This window comes from Thamnophis elegans, chromosome 11 (assembly GCF_009769535.1).
Source record: "Thamnophis elegans isolate rThaEle1 chromosome 11, rThaEle1.pri, whole genome shotgun sequence".
In the NCBI taxonomy this organism is placed as follows: domain Eukaryota; kingdom Metazoa; phylum Chordata; class Lepidosauria; order Squamata; family Colubridae; genus Thamnophis; species Thamnophis elegans.
In genome coordinates, this window is record NC_045551.1 from 45,491,718 (window position 1) to 45,505,873 (window position 14,156).

Sequence of the window (14,156 nt, forward strand, 5' to 3'; positions counted from 1 at the left end):
GTTGGTAAAATGAGGACCCAGATTGTTGGGGGCAATCAGATGATTCTGTAAACCGCTTAGAGAGGGCTATAAGTCTAAGTGCTATTGCTATCTCCCAGAAAGGATTTCATACAAAAAGAACTGCATATAAAAGTGCACACTTTTACATACTTCTACGTTTTTAAAATGAACTTTTAAAATTTAAAAATTTTAATGAGATTCCTCCTCCCTTAAATCTATGGTTAAATCTTTTACATTTCAAATATTTATAAGCTCTTAAAAATTTAATCCTTAAACGGACTAGCAAAAAGAAACATAGACAGAGGAAAGAGACTGACACTATTGTGATTTGTTAAATATGTTTCATGTATGTCCTTATGCCCATAGAAGACCCAAATTACCCGTGTACCAAATATAAACTAAATGAATCACTGGAAGAAAAAGTAAAGTGTCTGGAGGTAACTCTAGCCACTCTGAAACTCAACCTACAAAAATGAGAAACTCCAACTTAAGCCAGAAGACTATATCCTAATTGAACATGATATACAACTTCAAAAAGATAGAAACATGTGACTCATAGAGACAACAACCAAGAACTATGGCCCTGCTGTCTAGTCCAGCCCTTTTGGAGCTGAGCAATCTATTTAATATTCTCCCTGTAGAAGAAAGCATGCAGACACCTAGAAAAGAGACACCTTTAAGTGCTCCTATGAAAGGAAAAAAAGTAACTCAGAATTCCCTAGGGGAAAAAAAGCAAGTGTTTGTGATAGGCAGAGGTGATATTCAGCCAATTCTGACCAGTTCTGGCGAACCGGTAGTGGAAATTTTGAGTAGTTCAGAGAACCAGCAAATACCACCTCTGACTGGCTCCGCCCCATCTATTCACTGCCTTCCGAGTCCCAGCTGATTGGACTTCCAGCTGATCAGCTTGGTCTTCTTCTGTTGCCCTCCACAGGAGAACAGAGCTGGAAAGCAGGTTAGTGGAGTGGGATGGAAATGGAGATTTTACAGTATCCTTGCTCTGGAGTGGGGTTGAAATGGAGATTTTACAGTATCCTTGCCCTGGAGTGGGGTAGAAATGGAGATTTTACAGTATCCTTGCCCTGGAGTGGGGTTGAAATGGAGATTTTACAGTATCCTTGCCCTGGAGTGGGGTAGAAATGGAGATTTTACAGTATCCTTGCTCTGGAGTGGGGTAGAAATGGAGATTTTACAGTATCCTTGCCCTGGAGTGGGGTTGAAATGGAGATTTTACAGTATCCTTGCTCTGGAGTGGGGTAGAAATGGAGATTTTACAGTATCCTTGCTCTGGAGTGGGGTAGAAATGGAGATTTTACAGTATCCTTGCTCTGGAGTGGGGTAGAAATGGAGATTTTACAGTATCCTTGCCCTGGAGTAGGGTAGAAATGGAGATTTTACAGTATCCTTGCCCTGGAGTGGGGTAGAAATGGAGATTTTACAGTATCCTTGCCCTGGAGTAGGGTAGAAATGGAGATTTTACAGTATCCTTGCTCTGGAGTAGGGTAGAAATGGAGATTTTACAGTATCCTTGCCCTGGAGTGGGGTAGAAATGGAGATTTTACAGTATCCTTGCCCTGGAGTAGGGTAGAAATGGAGATTTTACAGTATCCTTGCCCTGGAGTGGGGTAGAAATGGAGATTTTACAGTATCCTTGCCCTGGAGTGGGGTAGAAATGGAGATTTTACAGTATCCTTGCTCTGGAGTGGGGTAGAAATGGAGATTTTACAGTATCCTTGCTCTGGAGTGGGGTAGAAATGGAGATTTTACAGTATCCTTGCCCTGGAGTAGGGTAGAAATGGAGATTTTACAGTATCCTTGCCCTGGAGTGGGGTAGAAATGGAGATTTTACAGTATCCTTGCCCTGGAGTAGGGTAGAAATGGAGATTTTACAGTATCCTTGCTCTGGAGTAGGGTAGAAATGGAGATTTTACAGTATCCTTGCCCTGGAGTGGGGTAGAAATGGAGATTTTACAGTATCCTTGCCCTGGAGTAGGGTAGAAATGGAGATTTTACAGTATCCTTGCCCTGGAGTGGGGTAGAAATGGAGATTTTACAGTATCCTTGCCCTGGAGTGGGGTAGAAATGGAGATTTTACAGTATCCTTGCTCTGGAGTGGGGTAGAAATGGAGATTTTACAGTATCCTTGCTCTGGAGTGCGGTTGAAGTGGAGATTTTACAGTATCCTTGCCCTGGAGTGTGGTAGAAATGGAGATTTTACAGTATCCTTGCTCTGGAGTGGGGTAGAAATGGAGATTTTACAGTATCCTTGCCCTGGAGTAGGGTAGAAATGGAGATTTTACAGTATCCTTGCCCTGGAGTGGGGTAGAAATGGAGTGTCAGCCCTCAGGCTGCCATCCAGGGGGACCCTGTCCATCACTATACCCGCTCAGCCATGCTTACATGCCACTAACGTTGCCACATTGATGTAGCCTCTCTGATGTCGATTGAGCCTGTAGCTGCATGTGGCTCTTCTACTCGGGTGCAACTGCCTACTCTGATGTAACTCTTTTGCTCAGATGTGGCTAACCAGGAAAGAGGCTAAGATGACACTGAGTGGGGGTGTGGCTGAGGGTGTGGGTCATGGTGAATGGTGATGGTGGGTGGGTGTCATCTGGGTGGAGTTGTGGGTGGAGCTGGGTGGGGTAATGGTATATATATATGGGTGATGGTGTTAACTTGGTTAGAACTGACTTGGATTTGATTACCTTTGTATCATTGTCATTTAGTGCTGGTTATCACGTAGTTTCTTAGATAGAGATAAAAGTTTTTTCACAAACAAACTGAATCTCCATTTGTATGCAACGTGAACGCCGGAATGTGACCTGGAGATTTTGCAGTATTCTTCTGCTGCCATCCTACTAAGCCAAGCCACACCCACCAAGCCAAGCCACACCCACAGAACCGGTAGTAAAAAAATTTGAATCCCACCACTGGATAGGAGATTGAATTCTCAGGGGAACAGAACCAGCTATTTATAAATCTAGAAAAGTATGATATCTCTCTGGAGCAAAAAAATCAAAGACATGACTAAAATAATCAAGCCCACAGATTACTATCCATTTCTTCTTCATGTAGGGATGAAGGACATAACAGTGAAACAATATCGAGAAATGAGGAGCAGCTAGGCAAGAAAGTTAAGAATTTAGGAGCACAGGTGATATTTCCATTTGTACTTCCAACAAAAGTTCAACATCCAATGAGGGAACAAAGAACTTAAGAAATGAATCAGTGGCTTAAGAGTTGGTGCCACCAATATTCCTAAACCATTATCTGCATTACCTACATTATCACTTTACCTATAATACCACTTTAAATATGAACCACCAGTGTGCGGCAGCAGCCAAAAACAGAAGGATAGGCTCAAGATTATGTGAAGTAGTAGTATCGCTTGATAAAGCCTTAGTAAGACCATAGTTGGAGTACTGCATCCAGTTTTGGTCACCATATTATATAAAACATGTAGAGGCTCTGGAAAAGAACAACAAAAATGATTAGGGGACTGAAGGCTAAAACATATGAAGAACGGTTGCAAGAATTGCGTTTGTCTAGTTTAGTGAAAAGAAGCACTAGGAGAGACATGACAGCAGTGTTCCAATATATGAAGGCTTGCCACAAAGAAGAGGAGGACAACCTATTTTTCAAACCAAAGCAAGACAAGAAACAATGGATGGAAATAAATCAAGGGGAGAAGCAACCTAGATCTAAGGACAAATTTCCTAAGAGTGAGAACAATTAACCAATGGAATGGCTTGTGGGTGCTCCAACTCTTTAAGGAGAGGCTGGATAGCCACTCATCTGGAATAAGCAGGGGGTTATACTAGAAGACCTCCAAGGTCCCTTCCATTTCTATTATTCTATTTTCTGTATGTTCCATTGAATTCAATTAGAGTTGTGCATTAGGCAAGTTGTATGAGATGGAAATCCTCATATATATTTAATACATAAAAGCTGTGACTCATTTAGGACTATGTGAGGTAGGATGAAGTGGATGACGAGTTTTTGGGTGCATAATTTGCTGAGCATAGCATCAACTATTAATTGAAGTTTGCTTGTAGGGCATTTATGAATTCAAATGATTGTAATTCCATGGCAGTGGGCTTCACCATATTCAAGTAACCATTAGCTTTAATAAAACTCACATTTAATGTAATTCTGCAGGGAAAAAAAATATTAAATGGAAGAAGTATGCATCGCAAATTCCCTACGATGAAACTTCAATGTTTCCAAGAAACAGTTTATGACAATGCACAATGCAAACTTCAGATGTAGCTGCTGAAAGTAGGAATGATAAATACTGAAACTGGATTGGGGGGGGGTTAGTTTAATATCTTAATATATTTAAAAACCTAAACTCATTATATTACATATTCTATGTATTTAGACGAAATGTATATTTGTCTACATTTAGGCAAAATAAAGTGCATACATACAGCTTTTGCCTATTGTTATGTTACAAAGTGCAAATTTTCTTCCAAATAAAGAATTACATTGTAAAATCATTATTTAAAAGTTGCCAAGTTAGGACAATTGCATTCTTCAATAAAGTTGCTGAATGAAGTAAAGGTAAAATGTTAAGGTTCCCCTTGCATATATGTGCTAGTAGTTCCTGACTCAAGGGGGTGGTGCTCATCTCCATTTCAAAGCCGAAGAGCCAGCGCTATCTGAAGACGTCTCTGGGGTCATGTGGCCGGCATGAGTAAACACCGAAGGCGCACGGAACGCTATTACCTTCCTACCAAAGCTGGTTCCTATTTTTCTACTTACATTTTTACGTGCTTTCGAACTGCTAGGTTGGCAGAAGCTGGGACAAGTAACGGGAGCTCACTCCATTCTGCGGCACTAGGGCACTAGGGATTCGAACTGCTGAACTGCTGACCTTTCCTTATCAACCAGCTCAGCATCTGAGCCACCGCTTTTAGAAGGTACAACTTCAAAAAGAAACATATGTACACTCATTTTACCTAGCTAGCTTTCAGGATTGAGTCTGATTTCTGAGGCAATCTCTAACTCTAATTAATATTAGGCTAAGCAAAGCCACTGGTACAACTCTAGGATTTGAGGCTCCGGGATTTGAGGCTGAAGGCATTTATAGAAATATAATAAGAGTGGGCTGTAATAAATCAGATGGGTGGGCAGTTACACATGGGTACCTGTGGGAAGCCACGTATACAGTAGTACCTGGTGTGATACCTGTGCAGCCCAGGAAGAGCATATGAAGGACACAGGTAACAGCAGTGCTAATCCTATGCCAAAGTTTGATCTGCGTCATTTAAATTGTTACCTTATGTAATCTCAAAAGGGTATGTATTTGTATGAAATGCAAATCAATATAATGATTTGTATTTTTTTAATTAAATCCAAATGGGACATATCTTACTGCTGAGTCGTCATGAACAATCTTTTTTTCTCTCCAAATGCTTGGAAAATTTATAGAGTCAGGAGTAAAATTTTGGACTGCCTCCAACCTTGTCAGCTTCTATGTCTTGAAGGCTGAAAAACTTTGAAACTATCCAAATAGTAACAAAAATACAATATTCTTGAATGCATAGAACTACAAAAACACATGTCCAAACTAAAATGATCTAGTGCAGGGGTGTCAAACTTGGGTCGTCACGGCAGCGTCACATGACATATCAGGACTTTTTTTCCTCTTCACTAAACCGGGTGTGGCCACTGCGTGATGCGTCTTGCCCACGCAGCCGTGAATTCTACATGTTTTACCATTAGCCTCTTGGCAATACTGTTCTCTTTGTCAGACTGGCTATCTTAAATCCTTGACAAGAAGTATTGTAAATATGCTAATGGAAGACCATTTTGTAATAAATAGGAGAGACTGAAAAATGACCCCAAAACATGAATATAGAAGATATAGAAGATGCATTTATACCACAGGTTAGTTTAACTATTATTCCTGGAATCCTGGAAATAAATGTGAAAGTGGTGCCGCCCCGAAACAAAGAATATTAAAAATATTCTTAGGAACATCATCAAACTAAAATTTCTTCCTTCTAGCAATGAAGGAAGGAAATTGGAAATTTCCTGTTCCATCAACAAAACGTTGATGGACTACAATTCCAAACATCCTTACCATTGACCAATCTGAATGAGACTTGCAGTTCATCAAATATCTCAATCTACTATTTTCACACCCTTATCATAGACGGACTGCAATGGGGAATGCAGTTGTACAGGTAGTCCTCCACTTACAATTCCCTTAGTAACCATTCAAAGTTACAACAGAGTTGAAAAAAGTGACTTATGACTATTTTCACACATGACCATTGCAGCATCCTCAAGGGCACATAATTTACATTAGATGAGTGGTGAGATTCAATTTATTTTTTTTACTACCGGTTCTGTGGTTATGGCTTGGTGGACATGGCAGGGGAAGGATACTGTAAAATCTCCATTCCCACCTCACTCCAGGGGAAGGATACTGTAAAATCTCCATTCCCTCCCGACTCCAGGGGAAGCTTACTGTAAAATCTCCATTCCCTCCCCACTCCAGGGGAAGGATACTATAAAATCTCCATTCCCTCCCCACTCCAGGGGAAGGATACTGTAAAATCTCCATTCCCACCTCACTCCATGGGAAGGATACTGCAAAATCCCCATTCCCTCCCAATCAGCTGGGACTCGGGAGGCAGATAATAAAATAGGGGCTGGGCCAGTCAGAGGTGGTATTTACCAGTTCTCTGAACTACTCAAAATTTCCACTACCGGTTCTCCAGAACTGGTCAGAACCTGCTGAATACCACCTCTGATTTGGATAACTGACTCACATTTATGATGGTTTCAGTGTCCTGGGATCATGCGGGGTCCAGGGGTCATGTCCTTTTGTGACCTTCTGACAAGCAAAGTCAACAGGGAAACCTGATTCACTTAACCAGGTTACAAATTTAACAAGTGCAATGATTCACTTAACAAAAGTGGCAAGAAAAGTTATAAACTGAGGCAAATTTCTCATTTGGCTACAGAAATTTTGGGCTCAATTGTGGTCAAAAGTCGAGAACTAGCTACATAGCTTTTTCCCAGATGCCTCTCTGCAAAAATGGCAGTCCAGCAGGGCTGACTTCAGTTCCTGCTCCTAAATGTCTATAGACATCTTTGGGACAATCAAACCTGTCTAGTGTATTTCAAACCGTCTCCTATTATATTCACCATTCAGTATAGTGCAGACCTCTAACCAGGTGCTTTTTCTTCTGTTTGAAAAATAATTGCTCCCAGCTGCATCCTTTTTATTCCCTCTCAGCTTCTTTCCTCTTTAATGAGTACACCTGTGGCCCCTCCTTCCATAGCACAGCATGCAGAACAGGGCATCTAATGGAAAGTGTAAGCAAAGGTCAAGATATATTTTTTTTAAAACTTGTGCAAAAGTCAACTTTTCTCCGGGGATATGAACAATGAATCAGAGCCAATTTGTCTTTTTCACAAATAAGAGGCAGGCTGAACATGGACATTTTTCAACAAGGGGTGTTTCTGTTTCATTAAATCAAAGACCGGATAAACAGAACACTCTGAGATGCTTTTACAATAAAATTGCTAGAATCCTGTGTAATCTTCATTAGGGTCAAATTCTGTTCATTTTACAGGACTTATTTCTGAGCAAACTACATAGTAGCAGAGGGGGGGGCTGCTGCCGTATCGAACCAGTTTGAGTGAATCGGTATTTCCAACCAGCGGTTGGGCCTGCCCACCCACCCCCCGATGCTATTCCATCCTATATAATCGTGTTTTTAATGCCATGTGCATACTCACATTTTCGGTTCTGGGTGAACCAGTGGTGGGTTCCAGATCCCGTTCCACACACACGTGGCACACGCATGCATCATAGCTGCCAGAGATGCTTCTGTAAGCCTCCACGACGCTCCAGCTGCTCAGCAGAGCTTCGCGCAGGCACTGTATGTGCCATGCGCGTGTACGGAAGTGCCAAAGGCTTTAAAGGACAGGTAAAGAGTTGGGGGGGGGGGTTGGCTCTCCAGAGCACCATACCGGAATGGTACCCAGTGCTCCGGGCAGGCTCTGGTACATCTGTACCAGGGTGTACTGCCTGCAACCCACCATTGGGGTGAACTCATTGTTACATTATGTGATGCCCACCTCTGCATAGGAGATAATGATAAGGTATTCATCCTAACACTTATTAAGGAATAACTTTAAATACAATGGGTCCCATTTTAATTAGAATGTTTCAATTAAGGCTCCTATATCGGAATTTCAAAAATAAGGTGGCAGTAGGAGTTAGTAGGTGAGACAGAGATAACAAGCTTATCTCTTTATTATCATCTACTGTGGCAGTACAGATATAGGTACCAGGGTGGGTTCCAGCAGTCACTAATGCTGGTTTGCTCATGGGCATGCCGCACATTGTGCGTACATGCACAGTGCAATACAAATTGCTCTGCACATGCGCAGAAACAAAAAACAAGATGGCGCTGCCACCGGCGCCCCCTGGAGAACTGGTTCAGGAGTGTGGCAGGCCTGGGTCACTGGTGATTCCAGTGACCCAGGCTGCCAAACAACTACTGGTTTGGTTGAACTGGTCCAAACTGGTAGGAACCCACCACTGATAGGTACCCTGATATCAACTAAATGTTTTTAAGATAGAGGTGAAATCTAAGTTTACTAAAGAATAAACTTCATTAGACATTGATTTCTAAATAAACAGGCTGAGATACAGACTGTAAAACAGAGGATGACTTTGCATGAATTGTAAGTCCCTATGAGTTTAATGTTGAAGTAAATGAGAGATTCAGCCTTTTACCTTGGTATACGTATTGTGTGAATCCAGCTTCTCTAGCTTGTACGTGTGAAATGTCATTAAATGAAGGAAGACTTTTTCTGCCCTTTCCCATTATCCCATTTATTCCCTGGACTTAAGATTTTGTTTTGGCTTCTGATAGAAGGGAGATGCAGCTTAGATGCCATGTTTGGAATAAATGCATGTGGGTAACCATTCATTCATTCATTCATTCATTCATTCATTCTCAGTTGCTTCTGATTTTTTTTTATAACTCCCCCACCCGCCTGCTTCATTTTATTTGTTGTTTGCCAAATTTCTAAACTGCTCATTTCATCTAACTGGCCCACATAGATTTAGTCATATCTATTTGTTGAGGCCTCCTAAAAAGCGGGTCACAAAGATAAAATGCATTTGTGATAACAATCAGGATAATGCTTTTTATTAAGGAAGAAATGCCATTTTATCTTTCTCTTTTTCTTTCTCTCCCTCCCCCCCCTCTCTCTCTCACACACACCTACACACACACACATACACACAGCAAACCATTTCACAAAAGTTCTACCCCTTCAGAATTTGTCGGATATTATTGCTTTATCAAAATCAGTATGTGATATGGACAGAATTTAATGTATTGTATATTTATTTTGACATAGGATACAGTTTATATACACTATCTTCCTTTGTACCTACTTATTTTCTTACACCCTATTCCCCTTTTAGATGGTCTCTTTAATTGTATATCTTTTGTGTAGCTGTATTTAGTTTCCAGAATTGCTGTGAAGTTCCTTAGAGGGGGAAAAAAACCTGGAGGAAACTTCTGTAATGGAAAACACTGGGTTAAGGAAGAAAATTCAGGAGGGTTTTAATTAGGCTTATGAAATTAAAAATCTAGGAAGAGTTGCTTATAGTTGGCTGTGTTGGTTAGCTACTCAACTGTAACATTGACAAGCCCTCTGCTTTTCACTTTGGAAATATACTGCCCAGTTCTGTGAATGTTAAGTTGGAAGAAAAATCTGTGTGGTCAGTTATCATTTCCTAGGGTGCATGTTTGCATTTCAGAAGAAGCCTTGGGAAGGGAAAACACAAAAGAAAATTTGGCTTGGAGACCAAATGAGAAGGATGGGAAAGGAATCTAGAGGAACAAAATTGGATCTATTTTGAAAAATCTAGAGAAAGTGGAGAAGAAAGAGAAAGTGTCTTTAAAAGAGCAGAATCCTCTTTCCACAACATGAACTTTCTGTGACTATTCCTGAAATGGAGACATAAAAATATTAAAAATGCACTAAATATGATCGCATGACAAATTATCTGAAGGACAGAGCCTCCTCCCATCAAACCAGCTTCCACATACTGTTCCTTCTACTTATCTGTAGCTATCAGTTGCAATGTATCTTCCTATATCCTGCCATCACAGCATGCAACCATGGAAACTTACTGGGAAAACACATGGTTGCCAAAATTACAAATATGCCAAGAAGGTTAAGGAAAGGAGGAATCAGGTTTGCAGGCAAGAAGTTGTTCATAATTGCAACTGTTCGTGTTTCTAGTTGAACTTGTTGAAAGGACACAACATAAACCAAAAACATGGGCTGGGTGCACTAGCTGTATATTCCTTTGTGTTCAATGACAGTTATTATTGCTCTAGAACCGTGATGGTGAACCTATGGCATGCTTTCTGGAAGTGACACGCAGGGACAACTCTCTGGGCACGCGAGCTGTTGCCAGTTGCTCTTCCAGGTTCCGTCATGCTGGTCAGCTGGTTTTCACACACGCAGGAGTGTTAGAAAACGGAAGAGCAGCCCCCCGGTGTGCATGCATGCGCCGGAAGATGATCTTCTTGTTTGTGCACGCATGCACACCAGAAGCCGGACGATCAGGTGGCATGTGTACTGGCCACCTGGTCTTCCGGTTTCTGGTGTGCATGCACATGCAAAGACCAGCTGGCCAGTGCGCTTGCGCACACTGGAAACTGGAAGAGCAGCCATCCAGTTTGGTATGCAAAATCTTCTGGTTTCTGGTACACATGTGCACTCATGTACATGTTCTCATTTCGACACTCGGTATCCAAAAGGTTTGCCAACACTGCTCTAGAACTATCAGTTGACCAAGGCAGAATTCTTGATTGAATGGCAGGATTTATATTCTCCTGCTGATCAGCTGGATTGATGGTGCTCTTAGCATTTCAAGAGACTTCCTCAAGATCTTGAGCATTTTAGATCTTCATCAAGATCTTCCTCAAGATCTTGAGCATCTTAGAATTTCAAGAGACTTCATCATGATCAAGTGACTTCAAATTATCCGCTTCAGATGATTTGTGATGGTCCATTTGTAATGGACACGGATTTTGATCTGTGGAAATGCCGATAGACTTTCCCACTATGAGCTACAAATGTTTATTTTTAAATCAGGATTTTCACATTTTTGGCACTGTGAACATATTTGGAATTTTGATAGTAGACTATTTTGATGCCGTGAGGGAGGCATTATGGTATGGCCATTAGATGACAGCAAAAAACGTTTTTTAAAAAAACCCAGCTTTTTGCTTCTACCTAGAGCAGGGGTGTCAAACTGGCGGCCCATGGACGGGATGCATCACATGCAGGCCACGCTCACCCCAGCTCTGTGATGGGGGAAAACATCATGAAATTTAATGCGATGGCAACGTGATACCTCAAGTTTCACACCCGTGATCTAGAACTAGTTATAGTTTTCTAGCCCAGATCTTGCTTGTTTCGTATCCAGTTTTTCCCCCTAGCTTCCTTTCCCATCCTTCCCAGTTCATCTCCAAGCCATTTTTCTCATGTATTTCCCCTTTCCTTCCCATGACTTCCTCTGAAATACAGACATGCACACTAGGAGATAATAACTGACCCCCCACAGGTCTCCCTTTTTGTTCTATGTAGCCTGATCAGAATCTTAATTGTTCCTTGAAGAAAATTTTCCTCCATTACCATTTTTCCTGCAGGAAACTTGTTATCTTGAAGAAAAATCCTGCATGCAGCTTTTGGTGGATTTTGGGTGATAGCGTTCTGACCTGAGACAGTAAAAATCACATGCTTAGTCCCAAAACCCGTTTTTTTATTTAAACGGCTGTGAATTATGTTCATTCACAGCCCGTAATGATTCACAACCAGTCTGTTAAGAGTCAACAGAAGTCTATCACAGTCTTTCAGGGTAAGGCTGATAAGCACCCACCTTTATCTCCCTTGAAATACTGCCAAGAGACCTAATTGCCAATTAGTTTTGCAAGAAAACAGAGCACGGAGTCAAAATGGAGCTTCTCAGAGTTTCAACTAACCAGAACGAACAAAGCTGCTTCCTGCAAAGTCTCACGTCCCTTTGCTTTTCTCTTATGTCTTATGGGAGGGACCAATCATCTCCAAGCCTTACTCCCGAGTCACCCTTTTGTCTTAATTGTTCTTGCCTTCTGGCAGCTCTGCGCATGCACGCACTGGGAACAAGCTCCTCCTGTTCCTCTGATGTCAGGCTCTGGAGGCTCCGGAGGCAGCACATAACTTCCAGATGGCCCTGGCCCCCTCTCTGCCTCCAAAGCAGAGCCCTCGTCCAAACCTTTCCTAGACTCCAGGACTGGCCCATGTTCCTCCCCAACCTCCTCACTGTCAGAATCTGCTGCCAGCTCCGCAGGCCGCCAGCGGACCACAACAGATAGTATATTGGTTTGCAAAGTAGAGTTGAGAGATTCTCATTTCACAGAATAATAGGCTCCAGTTGCTCCTGTGTGTGACTAAGTAATTACCTCATCTATGGTGTTGCTTTAAGAGTAACGATATGTGAATGGCTTGCTTGACAAAAATCATGTGAGTAGTGAAGCAGTATCTATAGACCCATCTGGTAAAATTAGACTTTCTTGTTTTCTTGCTCTCCTTTTGTGGCACTCTGCATAATGTTACATGCCACAAAGCATATGCATATAGGAATCAATGAATTGTAAAGAATGCACTGCATTGAAATCCAAAGCCTTGCTAAAATGAGAGGAAAACAGCTCTCTCTGACCTAGATTAAAAGAAAAAAAAATGATTGCATCAATCCAAAGGTCATTATATTGGATTGGGCTTTTTTTTTTTTTTTTTTCATTTTTAAGAGATTGATTCTTGAAACCGGAGTTACTTTATCTCCCTGCCTGGATACTGTATTTTTTTAATAATGTTCATGACCCAACTAAATATTTTACATTATGCACATATGCTGAAGATCTGCTCTTTCCAGTCAATACAAAATTTATATTCCTGTTTAATCAGCAAACTAAAAAAAAAAAATCTTTACTTTTATGTACTATTTCCCACCTAATTACACAAGTGTTACATCTGAATGCACTTTAAGGTAGTTATATTACTGAAATTCTAAACACCTAATTTGGTATGCAAATTTGACCTGCTTTTGTAACTCAATTGTAAATCGGTAAAAAAAAAAACCTTTTGGTTTTAAAGTAAGGATCCTAAGAAGTTAGCAGTTTTATAAGTGCAAGTAGAGACTTCTTAAATTATGTGATTTTTCTTAGGTGGGTGTTCTTGTTAATTGCTGTGAAGTACAGATATTATCATCAGCCTTTGGTACCAGCGTTCTTTAGACTTGAAAGTCTTTTCTGAAGGTAATATAGTTCATTATATTAGATGTATTTGTTATTCCACAGAATAGCTGTCGCAGCAATATTTCTGCTTTAGGAGCAGCACTGACTACCCAAAAAAAGTGCCAAGCAAATGAGATAGTGGGATTTGCCCTGGGCATGAGTGAATTTTCATGATCCAATCTGAATTATTTAAATATTAACTAAATGGACTCATTTCCTGAATAGCTGAATTTTAAGAATCTCTAAACTCTTGCAGCTCTCACTTCTCCCAAGTGACCAAGTTAATTGTTGCAGACTGAAGAAGTCACTTGTATAAGCATCTCTTAAATGAAAGTTTCACCTCTGTCTCTATGTTTTTTTAATTTATTATTTCTATTTATATGGTCACCCATCTCAGACAAGTAACTCTTAAGTGGCTCATAATAATTTTTTGCCTTTTTAAGTAAAAAAAAATGGGGGACAGACAACATAAATAGAAATTAGCACTTAGGCTTATATACCACTTCACAGTGCTTTACAGCCCCTCACTAAACAGTTTACAGAGTCAGTATGTTGCAATCTGGGTCCTCATTTCACCGATCTTGGAAGGATGAAAAATTGAGTCAACTGTGAACCGGTCAGAATCAAACTCCTGGCAGTGGAATGCAGAGTTAGCCTGCAATACTGCATTCTAACCACTGTGCCACCACTTGAATAGAAAGTTTGATTTTTTTAAAAAAATCATTACAGATACAATACAAATATTTCAACAAAATTAATTCACCTGCTCCAACACTGACTTCCAGGCCTGGGAATACAGCCATGTGTCAGGGCCTTGCAAAAAGC